At 38.7% G+C, this 11052-nt stretch overlaps 1 non-coding gene across 1 annotated transcript; it reads right to left on the bottom strand.

Annotated features, from left to right (window-relative positions):
• Positions 1-10489: 10489 nt before the first annotated feature.
• On the bottom strand, positions 10490-10592 carry LOC133761277 (U6 spliceosomal RNA). The gene has a single exon (XR_009866080.1). It is a non-coding gene; the product is annotated as a U6 spliceosomal RNA (small nuclear RNA).
• Positions 10593-11052: the final 460 nt, after the last annotated feature.

Genomic DNA, 11052 nt, shown 5'->3' with positions numbered 1-11052 from the left:
GCATCACAGGAACGACTTTTCCCACCACTCTACCATGCCAGTGTGATCTACTGATTATTTAAAAATCTGATTGGAGAGATATACAAATAGAGACAGAAAGAGCTCCCATTCACTGATTCATTCCCCAAATGTCTACAGTGGTACAAATGAAGCTAGTCCAAAGCCAAGAACTAGGTTTACTTTTTTTTTTTAAAGATTTTATTTATATTATTTGAGAGTTAGCATTATAGACAGTGAGAGGGAGAGACAGAAAGTCTTCCGTCCACTGGTTCCCTCCCCAAATGGCCGCACTGGCCGGAGCTGTGCCAATCTGAAGCCAGGAGCCTGGAGCTTCTTCCGGATCTCCCACATGGGTCCAGAGGCCCAAGGACTTGGGCCACCCTCTACTGTTCTCTCAGGCCATGGCAGAGAGCTGGACCAGAAGAAGGGAAGCTGGGACTAGAACCAGTGCCATATGGGATGCCAGCGCTGCAGGTGGAGGAGTAACCTACTGCATTATGGTGCTGGCCCCAAGAGCTAGGATTTCAATCCAGGTCTCTGACATGAGTGTCCTGGACCAAACTACTTGAGCCATCACCTACTGCCTCACAAAATCTGCTCTGGCAGGAGCCTGGAATCAGAAACCTGACCTGGAAATTGAATACATGTACATCAATATGGGACATGGCTGACTTAACCTGCATCTTATCTGCTAGGCCAATTTCCTACTTCAATTTGCCAATTTTTAAGTAGCTGTCTAGATACAGTATATTAGTAAAAAAGCCATATGAAGAAGGGGAGAGAGAGCGGGAAAGGGGAGGGTTGCGGGTGGGAGGGAAATTATGGGGAGGGGAAGCCATTGTAATCCATAAGATGTACTTTGGAAATTTATATTCATTAGATAAAAGCTTAAAAAAAAAAGCCACATGAAAAAAGCATAAGAGGAAAAATAGACAATAGTATCAGAACCACACATAGGAGAGTGTGTGAATTCTTACACAGAACTTTAAAATAATTACTTATACATTCAGCAAAAATAGAAAAATATGGAGAATTTTAGCAGAGAATTATAATTGATTAATCAAGAAAAAGAAGAAAGAGCTGAAGGAAGAACTAGTAAGCGGGATAGGTCAGAAGAAAATAGACAGACTGAAGCTAGAAAGATAAGAAGGTGGCAATTACAAGAAAGTCTCTGTGAGATAAATGGAGCACAGTGACAATATTTAATACACAAGTGATTGGAGTCCTGGACAAGAAGAGAGAGAGGAATTAGGGCAAGAGTATTTATAAAGAAATTTGTTAATTTTCCTAATGCTGATAAAAGGCGTGAAGAATATCATGAAATAGTAGAACACTTATGAACTCCAAGCAGGATAAATTAAATGAAAGCTATACTTAGGCACATGAGGGTATAACTGCTGAAAATCAATGGGGAAAAAAATGTCAAGAGCAGTCAGAGAAAAAACACACATTGCTTTCAAAAACAAGAGACTAACAGCTAACTAACTTTTTCTTTGAATGCCACATTTCTTTTTTCTTTTTTTAAAATTTATTTATTTGAAAGGTAGAGTTACACAGATAGAGAGTGAGAGTGAGAGAGATCTTCCATACTCTGGTTCACTCCCCACATGGCCCCAATGTTCAGGTCTGAGCCAGGTCAAAGCCAGGAGCCTGAAAACCCATCTGAGTATCCCATATGCCTGGCAGGGACCCAAATACTTGGGCCATCTCCCTCTGCTTTCCCAAGTATATTAGTTGGGAGCTGGATCAGAAATGGAGCAGCCAGCCACAAACCAGCACTCATCTGGGATACTAGCAGTGCAGGCAGCAGTTTAGGCCCCTGTGCTACACCACTAGTCCCAACAGCTAACTTCCTAATAAAAACAATTTAAGCCAGAAGACAGGAATAGTAATTGTGAACTGTTCAAAGAAAATAAGGCAAAACTAGATGTTAAGCCCTAGGGAAAAAAAGCTTTCTGGTGATAGCAAGGCAAATAGATTGGGCAATAATGTTATCTTATTCCTGAGGAAAGAACTCTTCCTCATGAAAGAAACTGAACTGTGGAGATCATATCTTGGCCTTTATAATCGTAGAGTGTTATCAGGACTTAAAGACCTTTGTAGAACACATGAAACATTTGTAGCACTTGCTCTTTTATCAGTTGTTCAACTTAGTACACCTGGGCTGAATTGACGATGACTCAATGCTCAGGTTTAATGAAAGATTTTAGTATCGGCCTCACTCCTTCTTGGTTGTGTGATACAGGCAGGATTTTTTAACACCTTGCATTAACTTCTTAGGTTGGCCACAACAAATTACCACAAACAGGGTGCTATAAACAACAGACGTTTAGGCTTTTGATTCTAAAGCCTAGAAGTTTGAAATCAAAGTGTTGCCAAGGCAATGCTCCTTCTGAAGGCTTGCAAGACACTTCTTAGACTTCCCATAGCTTTTGGAGATTGCTGGAAAAATTCTTGGCATTCCTTGGCTTGCAGCCACATCACTCCAATTTCTGCCTTTGTTTTCACATGGCTGTCTTCACTCTGGGTGTATGTCTGTGTCTTCAAATCTTTCTCTTTAGTTCCTGACTTTAGGGCCCACCTTAATCCAGTATGACCTTATTTTAACATGTTTATCTCTGCAAACACCCTATCTCCAAATTAGGTCACATTCATAGATACTGGGAGTAAGATATCCTGTGAGTATTTGGAGACTCAACTCAACACACTGTGTCTCTGAATCTCACTTTTCTATGAAATAAGCATTATAGCATCAGCTTTGAGGGATAATTATGAACAATAATCAAATGACATCCCAGATCCATACAAATGACTAATACATTTTCAAGGCAGGCTTTTACAACTAGTAGGTAAAAGAATGATATATGAACACTTATTGATAGACTCAAAAAGGGGCAGTTGGATGATTGAAAGCTCCCACTAACTCTACATTTTAATAAGGTTCTGTCAACTAGGAAGCTTCATTTTTCTTTAAGAAACTGAAATATTAAGTCAAGTATCAAACAAATCGCTAAGAAAATATAAGGACCAAAGGGACACAATCAAAGGATTTTTTTCACCCTATTTTTCCTGTATGTCAAAGTTTGATACATTCCTTTTTGATTCTAACCAATTTCTGCCATCAACAAGATGTTTCAACTTTGGCTATGCTTGCTTTCATTTCCCCATCTATAAGTCAAGACATTCCTGTCCTATTTTAATTAGAAGTCGAGTAAGAGAAAAATCCAACTAAGAGTAGCTCATATGCATGTGAGTTTTATCTTCCTTATGAAACCAAACCAAAGAATGACTATTGCTGGCTTTGAATAAGACGCTCATGGATGCTTTTAGACACTGAGATCCTTGTCCAGAAGTCCAACTAACCCTTGAATTTTGGCTTCTAGTATGACAATGATACACCTAATAGAGATCTAGCCTTTACGTCCAAGTATAAGGCAAAAAGTAAGTCTGGATCAGGAGCTCCCAGTCATGTCTGTCTTCCCTCCTCAATAACACAAAGGTTTCTCACAACTCATCCTGAGCAGAATTGGTAATGAACAGAACAAGTAATGTGAGCACTCTTATCTGCATTGGCTGAAGCACAATTGCCACACTGGCTAAGCAAAAATTATAATCTCTCTCCCAGTATTGATACATTGTGACTGTAAAGTCAGACTGCTCTTAGCGAGCAAAAATCAGAGGATGGAAGTTAGAAATGGATATGGATAAATAACTAACAAGATTTTTTACGTTCTCTTTTGTTAAAAGTCTTTATTTTTATTTTTATTTATTTGAGAGGGAGGGGGAGGAGGAGAGAGAGAGAGAGCGCACTCCCATCCACTGGTCCACTTCCCAAATGCCTACAACAGCCAGAGGGCCAAAACTGGGAGCCAGGACCTCCTTCTAGGTCCTTGCAAGGGTGGCAGGAACCTAACGACTGAAGTCATTACCACTGATTCCCAGGGTTACCATCAGCAGTATCCTGGAATCAGAAGCTGGAGCTGGGAAAGAAATCCAGGCATTGTAGTGTAAAACACAGGTATGCTCACCAGTGTCCCACCAAGTTGACCAAATGCTACTCCAAAATCTACATTTTAAAATCTCAAACAGTGAGACACCTAGAAACCTCTCAGGTTTCTATGACAAACTTAAATTTTCAAGCCACAATTTGGGAATGTCTCAAATATTTGCAGCGACCTAGAGAAATCAATCCTGGAGTTATTAACATCCCTGGACACTGGTCATGTGATTAGATTCTAATCTCTGTTATCTTCAGCATCTAGGTCATGTGATTAGATTCTAATCTCTGTTATCTTCAGCATCTAGCAAAGTGTCCACCCTGTAATATAGTTGAATAGATATTTAATGAATGCCTATATAAATTCTTAGAATCCATGAAAAATCTGAGACAGTTAGGAAGCACCTGATACTCAAATTGTGATTTTCTGGTTAGTTAATGGATTATCCAAAAAGGAAGAACACTTTCTTACTTCTTACAGGTGAACAATATGCAATTCTGTAGACATGCAGTTCTGCAAGCAATCAGGGATAACTTGTTAGTAATATATGATTCATTGAAGGTTTAAAGTTAGTGCACATTTCTGCAGTAGGTACGTACCACTGAGAAGTCTGATTACCACCCAAGGATAGGTGAGGCAATTATTGTCTTGGAACTTTGAGACTCAAGCACATATTTGAAGGTCTAACAAATTTCTGGAAGGAATCTTTGGCATGAGTATATCATTGTTTTAATTAATTTCATTTCTTATGATTGATTTTTCTTTTTAAAATAAAAAGTTTTATCAAATTTTACAATGAAAAGTTTTATCAAATTTTTACAATAAAATAGTTTTCTAAAATGTTTATAATAAAAAAGGTAGTCTTAGAGACTAACTGTACACTTTTCCTGTATCATAATGCTGCCTCCTCCTGCATAAGTCTTTACTATCCTGGCACACAAAAACAATAAAAACCTGTCACTATATGAGGGTACATCAAAAACTTCATAGAAAAAGGAATTAAAAGATAAGTTTATCTTGGTGCAAAAAATTTTTGAAATCCATGTGTAGTTTTTCATAGTTCCCATTTTCCACAAATATTTTACATCTCTCTAAATATTTATATATGTAATATTGCTCTTTTGTTCTTACTGTTCTTATTCAAACCATTCTTCTGTACAATATTAGTAAATTCATTTCTATTATCATTTCTGCAAATAATCTCTTCAATATTTACTCTTGCTCATCTTATCAATATTCCCTTTTGTCTGTAATGAGATATTTACTATATTTATCATCCCATCCTCTAATTCCTTTAATCCATCTCTCATATTTTTCAGCTCCTTGTGTCTTGTGACATTTTGAGTAATTTGTAACACAGAATTTTCCAGTTTACTAATTCTCTTTTTGGCTTTATCTAATTAGTGAGTTAAACAATTCATTGTAATTTTTTATTCATTGGTATATACTTTAGTTCTAAAAACCTATTTGACTCTTATTCAAAAGAGCCTAAATAACAATTTTGAATATTTTCATTTCACTGTGTTTAATTTTCTCTCATACAACGCACAGATTTTTCCTCTTCCTTCCCATATTATATTTCTTGGTTATTTATTTATTTGCTTAGCTTTATGGAAGATTTCTTTCTTTCTATCTGTCTTTTCTTTTTTTAAAGATTTATTTATTTATTTGAAAGTCAGAGTTACACAGAGAGAAAATAGGCAGAGAGAGAGAGAGGTCTTCCCTCCGATGGTTCACTCCCCAATTGGCCGCAACCGCAGGAGCTGTGCTGATCTGAAGCCAGGAGCCAGGAGCTTCTTCCGGGTCTCCCATGCAGGTGCAAGGGCCCAAGCATTTAGGCCATCTTGTACTGCTTTCTCAGGCCATAGCAGAGAGCTAGGTCAGAAGTGGAATATCTGGGACTAGAACCATTGCCTATATGGGATGCCGGAGCTTTAGGCCAGGGCGTAAACCTGTTGAGGCACAGTGCCAGCCCTGAGAGAAACTCTTCCATCTGCTGATTTACTTCCCAAATAACTGCAATGGCTGGAGCTGAGCTATCAGAAGCCAGGAGCCAGGAGCTTCTTCCAGGTCTTTCATGCTGGTGCAGAGGCCCAAGGACTTGGCCCATCTTCCACTGCTTTCCTAGGCCACAGCTGACAGTTGGATCGAAGTGGAGAAGCTGGGACTGGAACTTGTGCCCATATGGGATGTCAGTACTGCAGGTGTGGTTTTTAACTGCTATGCCACAGCACCAGTCCCTGGAAGATTCCTTTAAAATAGTTTTCTAGCCCTTCTATTTAATTTTAAAATTTTGATTTTTTTTTAATTCCTAAGAACTTTTTCTTTTTTCCTATTACTTTTTAATAGTGTAGTTTTTCCCTCAACAATAAAATTTCTTCTTTTATCTCTCTGAAGATAATAAGTACATTTGCTTTTAAGTTGTTTTGTGTGTATATTTTTGAGCTATCTTTTTTTTTTTTTTAATTTGACAGGTAGAGTTATAGACAGTGAGAGAGAGAGACAGAGAAATGTCTTCCTTCTGTTGGTTTGCTCCCCAAATGGCCGCCACGGCCAGTGCTGCGCTGATCCGAAGCCAGGAGCCAGGTGCTTCCTCCTGGTCTCCCATGCGGGTGCAAGGGCCCAAGCACTTGGGCCATCCTCCACTGCCCTCCTGGGCCACAGCAGGGAGCTGGACTGGAAGAGGAGCAACCAGGACTAGAACCCGGCACCCATATTGGATACTGGCGCTGCAGGCAGAGGATTAACCAAGTGAGCCACAACGCTGGCCCCCTCTTTGAGCTATCTTTTCCTCCAAGTTTTCCCTTTGTTTCTGTTTGTTTTGGCCTCTATTGTATTTGTTAATCTTTTCTCTAATAACTAGAATCCTTGTGTCTCTGTATTTATGAATGAGTCACTAGAAATGATTGAAGCATAGTAGGCTAAGCCTCCGCCTGCACTGCCAGCATCCTGTATGGGCATTGGTTCGTGTCCCGGCTGCTCCTCTTCTGATCCAGCTCACTGCTTATGGCCTGGGAAAGCAGTGGAAGATGGCCTGAGTGCTTGGGCCCCTGTACCCACGTGGGAGATCAGAAGAAACCCCTGGCTCCTGGCTTCGGATAGGTTCAGCTCCAGCTTTTGCAGTCATTTGGGGAACGAACTAGCTGATGGAAGACCCTTTTTTCTGTCTCTCTCTCTCTCTGTCTGAAGCTCTGCATCTCAAATAAATAAATAAAATCTTTAAAAAAAAGTGAAGATGATTGAAAGCTATGTGGGATTTTCTCATTGGTGCCTTCAGATGATCATCAGCCTTGATATGGATGTTTGCTTGGAATCTTTTACCATTGATTTTTTTTTTTTCCTGAGTTAAAAGTGAATCCTTTTTCCCAAAGAACAATCTTCTATGATCTGTTTAGGAAATACAAGATTTCACACTTGCATTCTAGAAGTAGATTTGGAAGAAGAAGCTGAGATTTTCTTATTCAGCATGAAGAACTTCTTTTAAATTTCCTTTCTTCAGAAAAAGAATATACCCTAATCTTTCATAAACCCTATGGTATACAGTCCTGTGGTAGTCCAGTTGTTAAAATTTGGTTTCACTGGCTAGGACATGCCCATTGGTTGCAGCACTGTCCTATAAATGTTCTGTGATGATGGGAATGTTCCATGCTGTTCAATAAAACAGCCAATAAACTAAAACATGTAGATAGCTAAACAGAAATTGAGGCTTACATTTTATTTAATTTTAATTTAGGCAATTACATGCAGGTAGAGGCAACAATACTGAACAGCACGGATCTACAGGCTGTAACTTCTCCTTCTGGAAAACTTTCAATTGTATTCTGAATCATATCCTCTAGGTCCATTTTTAGATATAACTGTGTCTTCCGTGCTGAGCCTTTCTGGTTTCTGCTTGAAAAACCACCTGGAGCAGCTGTGGCACTGGCATCCCATATGGGCACTGGTTCGAGTCCCGGTTGCTCCTCTTCTGGTCCAGCTCTCTGTATATGGCCTGGGAAAGCAGTGGAGCATGGCCTGAGTGCTTGAGCCCCTGCACCTGCGTGGGAGACCCGGAAGAAGCTCCTGGCTCCTGGCTTCAGTTGGGTCCAGCTCTGGTGGTTGTATCCATTTGGGGAGTGAATCAGTGTATGGGAGACCTTTCTCTCTGTGTCTTTTTCTCTCTGTCTGTGATTCTGCCTCTCAAATAAATAAATTAAATCTTAAAAAGAAAAAAAAAAACAAAGGAAAACCACATACCTTTTGTTGGCCTGCACTGACCGTTGCCCTCACCATCTAGGCACATTCAAAAGAATGGATAAACCTGATGTGAAGGTGAGACAGCACTGATGCAGGCATTTTCCATCCTCTGTAACATTCAACTGTTCTCATTTGCTATTATCTTCCTTCCAACTCTGTCATTGTTTATGCATATCCTTTCCTCCTATAATCCCTTCAGAGTAAAATTAGCTCAATTTTCAGAGACCCATTGGAAAATCAGATAGTAATTTTTGAATTAAAATTTTATATATATATATCACTTAGTTCTCATGTAGGTTTATTATCATTTGAATTCAAAAACAGTTCTAGAATTTCTATATATGTAAGATAAAGGAGGGAATTTTTGAGAGTTGGAAGGGAAGCCTGGGATTTTGTCTTGAAGTTGAGTTTGCATAGCAAGCATAGGTATGTGCTTATATGAGCTGACTGAACAGTATTTGCTGATGGAAATTATAGAGGGGTTAAAGTGTTCCCTAAATCACACCTTTCACACTCCACTATTAATTTCTATTTTTAAATTTTATATATTATACATTAGTGGGTTGTAATTGTTTTTTAGAATAATAAAGCATAAGAATAAATAGAAAATTTGGAATAAATTTATGTTTTTTTTTTCTGTGTTTTCAAATTTATTCATGTATTTAATTTGAGAAGCAGAGAGACAGGTAGATGGAGAGAGCATTCATCTAATGATTCACTTCCCACACGCCTTCAAGGAACCAAGATCCTGAAGCCAGGAGCCAGGAAACTAATCCAGGTCTCTTCTGTTGGTGGCAGGGGACCCATTGACTTGAATCTTCACTGTTGCCTCTCAAGGTGTGCATTGGCAGGAAGCTAGACTTGGAAGTGGAGCCCGGACATGAAAACAAGAACTCTGGTACTAGAATCAGCTGTCCTCACGAATGTGTTAGCCACCAGGCCAAACCCTCCCCGCCCCGCTTTTTTTTTTTTTTTTTTTGAAATGAATATGTATGTTTGTGTGTGCTGGGTCAGGCTGCAGGATGCATTTCTCAGTGTTTGTCAAGTTCATGAAAGTTTAAAAGCCACAGGTTTTAATTGCTTTACAATGTATAAAATTTCATATTTGTTTCAACAGTGTTTGTGACATCTATTTTTCTGTTAATTGAACTTTAAGACATGGAACATCACTAATGCAATTATGAATCATCCAAAATTTCATTGGTAAAGAGGAAGGATACATAATAGGCTTCGAGGGGCTGGTGCTGTGGCACAACGAGTTAAAGCCCTGGCTTGAAGCGCTGGCGTCCCATGTGGGCACCGGTTCTAGTCCCGGCTGCTCCGCTTCTGATCCAGCTCTCTGCTATGGCCTGGAAAAGCAGTAGAAGGCGGCCCAAGTCCTTGGGCCCCTGCACCCACGTGGGAGACCCGGAAGAAGCTCCTGGCTCCTGGTTTTGGATCGGCGAAGCTCCGGCTGTTGCAGCCATCTGGGGAGTGAACCAGTGGATGGAAGAACTCTCTCTCTCTCTCTGTAACTCTTTCAAATAAATAAAATAAATCTTTAGAAAAAATAATAGCCTTCAATTTTTACTATAATAATTGTTTCTTGTTATCACAAAATCAGTTTTCCTCACAGAAAGTGAGAATGGGTGAAGCAGATGAGCCTAGCAAAAGCTTTTGAAGGTAACTGTTTGAAGTCTGTGAATTTTTATTTTTTTGAATATCAAATTATTTACATAGTTCAACTCTTTAAAGGTAGAAAACAGTATGTAGTGAAAAATCTTCCTCCATACCCCCCCCCCCCCCAATTCCCTTGTCATTTAGGGAATCTTGGACTGTTATAAGTAGAGACTATTCTTATGGGTTTCTTGTGCATACATTCTAACATACATGGTATATTTTAGTATATTAGCAAAGTGTTCATATTATCCTATCTTTTTTTACACAGTAGTAACATATCTTCTACACTGTTGTGACTTTGTTAATCTTACTTAATTACACACATGTACAATTGTTTTATTACCAGTATGCCATGTTTCCCACTTTTCTTATAGTTACATAACATTCTGTCATCAGAGAAAAGCATAGTAGTTTAATCAGCCACTTACTAGGTTGCATTACATTTCTTTATATCAGTGCTGCAGTAAAGACTCTTTTTTTAGGGGCTACAGGAGAGCTTGGGGATGGAGTTGATGCCAGAATGGCCCTCAACTGGGTAAGTCACTTCACTTATTGGAGTCTCATTTTTCTTACCTGTAAACACTAGAAAAGGACAATAGAATATGGACTACTTCAGAACTTTGTGTGTCATCCCTGTGTGGGGGCCATGACAATCTTCTCTTTATCTCTCCAAGTTTAGTATATGCACAGGAAACAAGCAGGGGATACCTCTTATACATGCTATTGTGTATATGTTCAAGTGTGTTTGATAAATTCTTAGGTTTGAGAGTATTGGGTAAAAAGGTATTAAATAAACATTGATAAACTTTATTGTCCTCTATGGATGTTGTATCATTTTTTAATTTTACAATCAATATATAAGAGTTTCTATTCTCCTCTCCACTCAACAAATCAGTGATGTATCAATGTTGACAATCTATGCCAAATTGATGATGAAAGAAATTGTATCCCAGTGTAAATTAATTTTGAATTTTTCATATTATGAATGGCCTATCATACCATAGGCTTAACCTACTTGTGTTGCCTTTTGATTGAACTACTTATTAATACTCTATTTTGTTTTATACTATTATTGATTTGTACAGTTTTTTTACAGTTTTTTATTTTGGAAAAATGAATGTGTTCCTTGTAATCTGATTTGAAAATGTTTTCCAGTTAG

The sequence above is a fragment of the Lepus europaeus genome, chromosome 5 (genome assembly GCF_033115175.1).
Source record: "Lepus europaeus isolate LE1 chromosome 5, mLepTim1.pri, whole genome shotgun sequence".
NCBI lineage: Eukaryota > Metazoa > Chordata > Mammalia > Lagomorpha > Leporidae > Lepus > Lepus europaeus.
Note: the sequence above shows the minus strand (reverse complement) of the source record. Positions and strands in the feature narration are given on the sequence as shown.